An 8,042-nucleotide genomic window follows, 5' to 3' on the forward strand; every position below is an offset into this window, starting at 1 on the left:
CATTGTTGTTTTACTAGCAAAAGAGCCCGTGGATTGTAACAAGAGAAAAAAAAATCTTCACACCCATAACACAATAACCACGACTTCAGACCTCAACATGTCCACGTCCTATATTTCAACATGGTATTTAAGTTTGCTGCCGCTTATCCTCCTTTGCACACTCGCCGATGGTGACATCAGTGCGCACACAACCACAACATGTTTTAATATGGTAAATCCTAAGGCCTCTCTCTCTCTCTCTCTCTCTCTCTCTCTCTCTCTCTCTCTCTCTCTCTCCCTCTCCATCCATAAGATTAGCAATCTGCTTTTTTATGTGAGCTTTTGCCGATTGGCGTCGGTACGAAAGAAAGACGGATCGTGCACTGTTTGATTAAGGTTGCACCATAAATAGCATGTAAAGATGTTTAACAAGTAGAATAACATCATATTTAAATTATACAAATTTTTGTAATCAAGTTTCATATATAACATGTTAAAATTGGAGTTATGATTTAAAAGATATGATTATTTGTTTAAAGCATTTGATATGGACTGCGGGTTAATTAGCATAAACAACATTGAATTTTCTACAAAACTGAAACGTCATTTAAAACTGGCTGGTTAATCACCATGAACCGAAGGGCGATTTCATCATAGAAGAAAATATTTTCTCTGTCTCACTTAAAACCAGACAGTGGGGGTATTAGCACAAACATCAACGAGTTTTCTACAAAACGCGTGAGAGATGGGCATAAACAATCCTCCATTTATTAATAGGTATATATATTTGTCTTATTTGATTTTATTCACAAATTTAAGAAAAAAAATTAAAAACATCCATCTTTTGAAAATATTCATGTATTAATATAATAACATATTTCTATTTTTTTCAGAATTTTTTTAAAATATTCAGGTTTAAAAAATGTTCAGAACTTCTGAAATTCCGGAAATTTTAAAAGTATTCAAAACTTATTTTATTTCTTTAAAATGTTCACTTCTTAAAATAAATATGGTTTTCATCATTTTTTAAAATGAATGAAACCTACCTATAATAGGAAAAAAATCTGAATAGCAAAATAGGATAAAATATGTTTTTTCGAGAGTGGCTAAACGCCTCCCGAGCTTATCTGCTCCTGCGCATGAACAATAAAATAAAAGGAAATATTAGGAAAATGCAAAAAAATGATTTTTTTTACACGGAAGATGTTTTACTGCGTGAGGTTCGTGCCAAATTTCAGTTCATTTGCATATCTAAGCAGCTCTATGCAGATACAAAATTGGGGTCTGTGAAAAGGTTTATTGTTCATGCACTGTTCGTGAATAAAATCAAATATCTATAATTTTTGATTGCTCCATGCTACTTTTATCTACTGTTTTAGGCAATATTGGGCTTTATTATCCACTTTTATACTATTTTTGGGACTAACCTATTAACCGGAGGCCTTATCCAGATTTGATGTTTTATGCCTATTACAGTGTTTCGAGGAAAAGGAATATCAGACGGAGTCAAAACGGAACGAAATCAACTGGAGAAGTTAATTTTGGAAGGAAACCAACCTGATGGGCTTGGAGTGCATGCCAGAGGGTGGAGGGCGCGCCCCCTACCTCGTGAGCCACCCGGAGGTCCACCGACGTACCCTCTGCACCCATATATACCTACGTACCCTAAAACTTCCAGAACAGAAGATAGATCGGGAGTTCCGCCGCCGCAAGCCTTTGTAGCCACCAAAAACCAATCGGGACCCTGTTCCGGCACCCTGCCGGAGGGGGATCCCATCACCGGAGGCCATCTTCATCATCCCGGTGCTATCCATGACGAGGAGAGAGTAGTTCACCCTCGGGGTTGAGGGTATGTACCAGTAGCTATGTGTTTGATATCTCTCTCTCGTGTTCTCTCTCGTGTTCCTCTATGGCACGATCTTGATGTATCCCGAGCTTTGCTATTGTAGTTGGATCTTATGATGTTTCTCCCCCTCTACTCTCTTGTGATGAATTGAGTTTCCCCTTTGAAGTTATCTTATCAGGTTGAGTCTTTTATGAACACTTGATGTATGTCTTGCGTGGGATAACCGTGGTGACAATGGGTTATTCTATTGATCCACTTGATGTATGTTTTGGTGATCAACTTGCGGGTTTCGTGACACTTGGGAACCTATGCATAGGGGTTGGCACACGTTCTTGACTCTCAGGTAGTAGCTTTGGGGCACTCTTTGAAGTACTTTTATGTTGGTTGGATGAATCTGAGATTGTGTGATGCATATCGTATAATCATGCCCACGGATACTTGAGGTGACAATGGAGTATCTAGGTGACATTAGGGTTTTGGTTGATTTATGTCTTAAGGTGTTATTCAAGTACGAACTATTTTATAGATCGATCCAAAAGAATAGCTTTGTGGTGGTTTTGTACCTGACCATAATCTCTACGTTTGTTCTCCGCTATTAGTGGCTTTGGAGTGACTCTTTGTTGCATGTTGAGGGCTTGTCATATGTTCTATCTATGTTACTATTGTTGAAAGAACTTACACTAGTGAAAGTATGAACCCTAGGCCTTGTTTCCTATCATTGCAATACCGTTTACGCTCACTTTTATCGCTCGTTACCTTGCTGTTTTTATTATTTCAGATTACAAAAACCTTTATCTACTATCTATTTTGCACTTGTATCTTCATCTCTTCGCCGAACTAGTGCACCTATACAATTTACCATTGTATTGGGTGTGTTGGGGACACAAGAGACTCTTTGTTATTTGGTTGCAGGGTTGTTTGAGAGAGACCATCTTCATCCTATGCCTCCTACGGATTGATAAACCTTAGGTCATCCACTTAAGGGAAATTTGCTACTGTCCTACAAACCTGTGCACTTGCAGGCCCAACAACGTCTACAAGAAGAAGGTTGTGTAGTAGACATCAAGCTCTTTTCTGGCGCCATTGCCGGGGAGGTTAGCACTTGAAGGTATATCTTTAGATCTTGCAATCGAATCCTTTTTGTTTCTTGTTTTAGCACTAGTTTATTTTATAAAAGAAAACTACAAAAAAAATGGAGTTGAGTTTGTCTCATACGCTTCACCTTTTTAATATCTTTCGTAAGTACGATGGCAAGGATAATTGTGCTGAAGTGCTAGAAGAAGAAATCTCTAAAATGTTTGGCACTAAATCTTTGAATGATGAGCATGATTGCAATGTTTTAGTACGCATTCTTTGAATATCCATGATGCTAATGATGATTGCACTAGTTATGATGAAAATGTCTCTTATGAGCATGTCAACTTTTGTGGAGTGCATGTTTGCATGAACACACCAAATAGAGAAGATATTTATTGCATGAGACATAAGTACTTAGAAACCAAAATGTTGCAAGAAGAGCTAGATGAATGTGCTGAAAGATTCAATATTTTTTGCGCTCCTTGTGAACTTTGCAATGAACATGGTCATTTAAAGCTCCAATGCTATTTGTTTCATGATCAAGTCGTGTCCAAATATTGTGATAATTTGATTACCCTTTAGCATCATAAAGAGCTTAGCCTTCTTTTGGGTTATGAAGAAATGAAACGTATAACCGAGGGTATTCCAAAACTTGCCCTTGATAAAGTTCTTCATTTTGATCTAGAGAAAATTTATATGTATTGTGCGGTGAATTGTATTGAAGATCCTTATATTGCCAATTACATAAGGAAAAGAAAGCAAATGGAAGATGATGAGAATACTAATGAAAGGGAAGAGGCTTCCCAATCTCCTTCTATTATTTCTTATGATGAATCAGGTAACGAGGAGGAGCTTTCTATTCAACCAATCTCATCAATAAGGAGCTCAAAGAGGAAGGTTGAACCTACACATAATGTGAAGAAGAAAAAGAAAAGAAGGAGAAACAAAGGTAAAAAGGTATCCCTCCCAAAATATGTTGCTCCTACTACTACTTGTGATGATGATAATTGCTATACTATTGGTACTATCCATATTTTTAATGATGAGAGTGATTATGCTTATGATATGAAAGGGCCCAAGCTTGGGGAAGCTATGTTTGATGAGGATGAAATATTTGAGAATATATTTGCTGGAACTAATGTTTGTCCTAAGCTTGGGGATGCTACGTTTAGTGAAGATGATATTTTTAGCATCCCAAATTTTGATATGCAAAGTTGTTGTGATGATAGCATGCCTCCTACGTATGATGATTATATTGATGAAAGTGGGTTCGGAAGAGTGTCAACTTTAGAAATTAGTGATCCCACTATTTTTGAGGATGTTGGATTTTATTGTGATGAATATGAAAGTGGATTTGGAAGAGTGTCAACTTTATTTAGTGATTCCACTATCTTGGGAGAGGTTTCAATCGATTATGATGAGAACGAAGTTGCTACTTATGATGATTATTGTGATGAAACTTATGCTATAAAAAGTAGTGATGATTATATTTACAAATCTTGTCATGATTATGATTACCATTTTTCTGAACATTACTCTTTTAATGTGGAAACAATTTTTAGTGTTCAAGTCTCTTATGATACTCCTACTATTCCGAATGAGAAGAATTTTGCTTATGAGGAGAGTATTAAATTTTCTATGCTTGTAGATCATGAAAATAATTCTTTAGGTGCTGGTTATATTGTTGAATTCACTCATGATGCTACTGAAAATTATTATGAGACAGGAACATATGCTTGTAGGAATTGCAATAATATCAAGTTTCCTCTCTATGTGCTTAAAATCTTGAAGTTATGCTTGTTGTGCCATCCTATGCTAGTTGATTATTGTTCCCCTAAGTTGTTTGCTCACAAAATCCCTATGCATAGGAAGTGGGTTAGGCTTAAATGTGCTAGTCACATGCTTCATGATGCTCCCGTTATGTTTCAATTCTTATCTTTTATGTGAGCATCATTGTCATCATCATGCCTAGCTAAAAAGGCATTAAAGAAAAGCGCTTGTTGGGAGACAAACCAATATTTACCTTTACTGTTTTTGTGTGTCCACATGATTATGCTACTGTAGTAATCATGTTTTATAGCTTTTGTTTCAATAAAGTGCCAAGTAGAACCTTTGGGAAGACTTGGGTGAAGTTTATGTGATCTTGCTGTGAAAAACAGAAACTTTAGCGCTCACGAGATTAGCTGGCATTTTTTACTGGAGAGTGATTTTAAGTTGATTCTTTTTGAAGATAATTAATATGAAAATTACTCAGGTCCAGCAATTTATTTCATAATTTTTGGGGTTCCATAAGTATACGTTTTATACAGATTAATACAGACTGTTCTGTTTTTGACAGATTCTGTTTTCTATGTGTTGTTTGCTTATTTTGATGAATCTATGAGTAGTGTCGGAGGGTATGAACCATAGATAAGTTGGAGTATAGTAGATATTACACCAATATGAATTTAGAATGATTTCATTATAGTACCTAAGTGGTGGTTTTATTTTCTTATACTAACGGAGTTTACGAGTTTTGTTTTGAGTTTTGTGTGGTTGAAGTTTTCAAGTTTTGGGTAAAGATTCGATGGACTATGGAATAAGGAGTGGCAAGAGCCTAAGATTGGGGATGCACAAGGAACCCCAAGGTAATATTCAAGGACAACCAGGCAACTAAGCTTGGGGATGCCACGGAAGGCATCCCCTCTTTCGTCTTCGTTCATCGGTAACTTTACTTGGAACTATATTTTTATTCACCACATGATATGTGTTTTGCTTGGAGCGTCATTTTATTTTGTTGGCTTTTGCTTGCTGTTAGTTAGAATAGTGTTTTGCCTCTTTAGTTTCAATAAAAAAAGTCAAGGATAGCCTTTGCCATGCTTATTTTGCTAGTTTGCATGTTGCTGTTTGAAAACAGAAAGTTTACCGCTGTTGCAAACATTCCCTAGAAAAATGAGAGAATGGTCTAACGTTGAATCTTTTTGCATATTGAGCTCTGATAAATTTATTACAGTGGGAATTTTAGTTCATAATTTTTGGAGTCAGGGAAGTATTGATACTCTTGCATTCTTTACAGACTGTACTGTTTTGGCAGATTGCTGTTATGGTTGCATTGTTTGCATATGTTTGCTTGTTTAATGATTCTATTTGATGATAGGAGTATTAAATATGCAGAGGCATTTAGTATGCAATGTGGAATAATAATTTTAGTGATTTGCTACAGTAGAAAACGATAAGGTTTTGCATTGGTTTATACTAACCTATCTCACGAGTTCTTGTTGAGTTTGTTGTGAATGAAGCTTTTGATAAAAAGAGAAACTATGATATGAGAGGAATTAAGGAGATACAAAAGTTCAAGCTTGGGGATGCCCAGGGCACCCCAAGAAAATATTTCAAGAAGTCTCAAGCATCTAAGCTTGGGGATGCCCCGGTAGGCATCCCACCTTTCTTCTTCAACAACTATCGGTTAGTATCGGTTGCGCCTAAGTTTTTGCTTCTTCACATGAGTTGTGCTATCCTTGCATTGTCATTTTATTTTGTTTTGCTTGCTTCTTGAATACAATACCAAGATCTGAAATTATTAAACGGGAGAGTCTTCGCATAGTTGCATAATTATTCAAATACTCATTGATCTTCACTTATATCTTTCGGAGTAGTTTTTGTTATTGCTCATAGTGCTTCACTTATATCTTTTGAGCGTGATAATTTTTGCTCTTGTGCTTCACTTAGATCTTTTAGAGCATGGTGGCAGAATTGTTTTAAAGAAACTATTGATCTCTCATGCTTCACTTAGATTATTTTGAGAGTCGTTAATAGCATGGTAATTTGCCTAATGTTAATATACTCGGTATTCAAGATATGTGAAACTTTCTTTTGAGTGAATTGAATACTAAGATAAGTTTGATGCTTGATAATTGTTTTGAGATATGGAGGTGATAATATCAAAGTCATGCTAGTTGGGTGATTATGAATTTGAGAAATGCTTGTGTTGAAGTTTGCAAGTCCCGTAGCATGCACGTATGGTTAAAGTTGTGTAACAAATTTGAGACATGAAGTGTACCTGGCTTGTGGATCCTTATGAGTGGCGGTTGGGGATGAGAGATAGTCTTCTCCTACCAATCTATCCCCCTAGGAGCATGCGCGTAGTACTTGAATTTTTGATGACTTCTAAATTTTTGCAATAAGTATATGAGTTCTTTTGACTAATGTTGAGTCCATGGATTATACGCACTCTCACCTTTCCGCCATTGCTAGCCTCTTCGGTACCGTGCATTGCCCTTTCTCACCTTGAGAGTTGGTGCAAACTTCGCCGGTCCATCCAAACCCCATGATATGATACGCTCTATCACACATAAACCTCCTTATATCTTCCTCAAAACAGCCACCATACCTACCTATTATGGCATTTCCATAGCCATTCCGAGATATATTGCCATGCAACTTCCATCATCATCATCACGACATACATTACTTTTGTCATATTGCCATTGCATGATCTTGTAGTTGACATCGTATTTGTGGCAAAGCCACCATGCATTATTTTTCATACATGTCACTCTTGATTCATTGCACCATCTCGGTACACCGCCAAAGGCATTCATATAGAGTCATATCTTGTTCTAAGTTTCGAGTTGTAATCCTTGTGTTGTAATCAATAGAAGTGTGATGATCATCATTATTAGAGCATTTCCCAAATAAAAAAAAGAGAAAGTCCAAAAAAAAGAAAGGCCCAAAAAAAAGAAAATAATAATATATATATATATATAAAAAGGGCAATGCTACTATCTCTTTTTCCACACTTGTGCTTCAAAGTAGCACCTTGTTCTTCATGTAGTGAGTCTCATATATTGTGCTTCAAAGTAGCACCTTGTTTTTCATGTAGTGAGTCTCATAAGTTGTCTTTTTATACTAGTGGAAAATTTTCATTATAGAACTTGGCTTGTATATTCCTACGATGGGATTCCTCAAATGCCCTAGGTCTTCGTGAGCAAGCAAGTTGGATGCACACACACTAGTTTTCTTTTGTTGAGCATTCATAGCTCTAGTGCATCCGTTGCATGGGAATCCCTACTCCTCATGTTGACATCAATTGATGGGCATCTCCGTAGCCCGTTGATTAAGCCTCGTCAACGTGAGACTTTCTCCTTTTTTGTCTTCTCCA

The sequence above is a fragment of the Triticum dicoccoides genome, chromosome 3B, assembly GCF_002162155.2.
Source record: "Triticum dicoccoides isolate Atlit2015 ecotype Zavitan chromosome 3B, WEW_v2.0, whole genome shotgun sequence".
NCBI classification, from domain to species: domain Eukaryota; kingdom Viridiplantae; phylum Streptophyta; class Magnoliopsida; order Poales; family Poaceae; genus Triticum; species Triticum dicoccoides.